Here is a 3022-nt window from a genome sequence, read left to right on the forward strand (position 1 = left end):
GTACATAATAGGGAGTCATAAAACATTTTCAAAGTTCAAAAAGTACCTGAGCTGAAAAAAGTGCTTTGCCTCAATTCTTTCGGGAACAATTGGAGCAAATGCTGCATTTGGTGTGTAAACATCCTCCATCTCAGGAACAGAACGTCTAACATTTTCTTTCCTAAAACAAACAGCATCAGCTTTTCCACTAAAACACATTTGCCCTGTACTAACCGTATCTTCAACGGCTCCATTAACAAAACCAGTTCTAAGGAGCTTTTCAGTATTTAACTAAATTTCCAGAACCTTAACTTTAATTTCTGAATTATTCCCTAATTCTTTTTAGGTCAGTTTAGCAGAGCTGACACATAGCTATTCCGTATGAGATAAAATGCAGAAAAAAATGTAAAACATAGCGCCTGCAACTTGGTATCATTTCAAAGTTGGATTTTTTGCTTCAGCTGGCCCTTTAGCTGGTGTTGGGTGCGTGATACAGTGACTCTCATAAACATAAACAAAGTTATATCGGCTAATACTTTTTAGCATAAATAACATTTGCAGCTTCTGCGACTCTTAACCTTTCACACTCACGCACAATAAAAATCCCAAGAAGTGAGTGTCTTTCTAAAATGTAATTATCATGTCTTTATGTACCATCCAAACAAAGGCAGACAAACTCAGCCACACAGTATCAAATTAAAACTGGATGACTGCTCTGGTTATATTGAAAAATTTGCATTTAATTTGCATCTTTAGGAAATAATTCAGGCTGAAAATATACAAGAAACTTGCAGTAAACAACGCGATGAAAAGGATGATCAGAAAATTATTCTCATATTCCTCTCTGTTCTCAATTATTCCTCTCCTGGGTGGGTCATCATTTAAAAGTCTTGGCTGAATGCTCACAAGAGAAGGCAGGAAACAACCCCTCAACCAGGAGAGCATCAGCTCTGGGTGCGTATTAGAGCTTCTTGTGCCCTACGAAGTGGAGAGAGACCCCACCAGCGTACTTCTGCAAAACAGACACTTTTCAAAACCAGAACAATCAAACTCACTGGGCTGAGAAAGGCATGGGACACAAACTCAAAAACAACCCATCGTATTTCAGCTCCACTCTTCCCTTCGTTCTCTTCATATTAGGAAAAAAAGTCATCATGAACATTAAGGCGTTTCTTGATCTGCCAACCTGTATTTGGCCCCAAACCAAACAAGCAATAACGCACCATTTCGGTGCTTCCCACGGACAAGCACTTTCCCACCATCGCTCTCCAGCCATCGTTACAGATGAAAAAAGCTCATTTTAAGTTTTGCTAATGTCTGCAAGTTGACTTCTTTCCTCTATAACACACATCCAAAGCAGTCCAGCCTTGCCTTATCTGGTGATCGATAACAGATGTTTTTAAAGCTGTCACAAACTGTGACAACAGTTTGTGCAACACTTCAGGCTGTAAGAGACCTCCAGGTCTGGCTGGTTAGAGAGCACAATTTACTTTTCAGTCCACATATGCTAATTTCCTGGTTAGGTGACAACACGACCTTGCAATGCGGAAGGTGGGGATTTATTGCTGTATTTTAGGTCTTCCTGTTGTTATTCAAATTTGGGGGGATTTTTTTTTTTTTTTGTAAGAAAGTGGTTACAACTTGCAATACCTTCCCTTTCTACAGAGATCCCTGCAAAATGTTTGATGAACGTATGTTTCTGCATGTTCAGAAGTTCTCATTGTGTATATTAAATAAATCCTGCTCTGAAAGTGCTGGTTACTTGGCTATTGAGACACATCTTTCTGTCAGGTGGGGCATGCTTTTTCTTTAGTGAAGTCACCTGTGAGATTTCTTTCTGTGTATAGTCTTCCAGAACAAGTAGCTCTACAGCTAGTAAGACACACAGAGGAAGAATAGTTTCAGAAAGATGTAAATGATCTTGAAAGAATATATAAAAATGCTATTGCTGCCTGTTGAGACTCTACCTCTTTTCCATTTGTATTTTAAAGTATTTTATCAGAAAAAACGTTGGATTGTGCATTGCATGTCTTCTGAGCATTAATACACCAATACAAATCAACATTTGAATGCTCTGATCTATGAAACAAGGCCATTAGGAAACACACTGATTAGCTCCAGTCACCTCCTGCATTAGACAGTTATTGCACATGAACAGAATATTTTTAGAGGATAACAAACGCCAAGATTTCAAAGCAGCTTAATAATGTCTCTAGTATCAGATAACGAGAAATTCCCCTCAATGCTGCCAAGCTGGACTTTGTTAATTATAGCGACTGATCTTACGACTGGCATATTTAACTGAAATAATGATTGTAATACCTATTTGTTAGCCTGGAACTCTGGATTCATGATGCACCAATGTTTCACTGTCTCTGGTGTGGGCTCAGAAAGAACTTTTGCTTCCTCTCCCCTGCGTGTATAGCCGATCATGCTACATAGCTCTGGGCTACTAACCATGTTCCTCACCTAGCTCTAAGACCAAGGCATTACACTTCTGAGAAGACAACTCCTTGCAAAACACTCTGCAAAGACTATATTTCGATAAAACATAAAATGACAAATTGTGTGAAAACTCTTTGGGAATCATACAATACATATTCATCTGCCCGTCAGCCTCCGCCAACAGTTTGCACAGTGATAATGTAACAGGTAAATATTTATGAAGCATTTGTGGTCGCTGTTAACCACTTTCACGTAATTCTCTTAGGAGAAGATCTATCGCTGTGGTACACTGAATACATTCTGGGGTTGAGGAAAAACATTTCTTCAGCTTTCATGTATCTAATAAGCAAGCTCAGGAAAGTCAGACAGCTGCTTTTGAAGCAGACTGCATTTCAAATTGAGCTTGGCTCGGTAGGAATAACTTGAAATGTGTCTCTCACCAAAAAACTTCCAAACGGAAATGCAATAATATGTTAATTAGAAAATTCTTTACGTAGCAAAAGGCTCCCAATGAACAATTACTGTATATTTCACATAAGCCTTTTCTAACACAATCTTTATATGGGGAAAAGAAAATATGAAAGAAAGAACAACAGCA

Source organism: Chroicocephalus ridibundus, chromosome 6 (genome assembly GCF_963924245.1).
Source record: "Chroicocephalus ridibundus chromosome 6, bChrRid1.1, whole genome shotgun sequence".
In the NCBI taxonomy this organism is placed as follows: domain Eukaryota; kingdom Metazoa; phylum Chordata; class Aves; order Charadriiformes; family Laridae; genus Chroicocephalus; species Chroicocephalus ridibundus.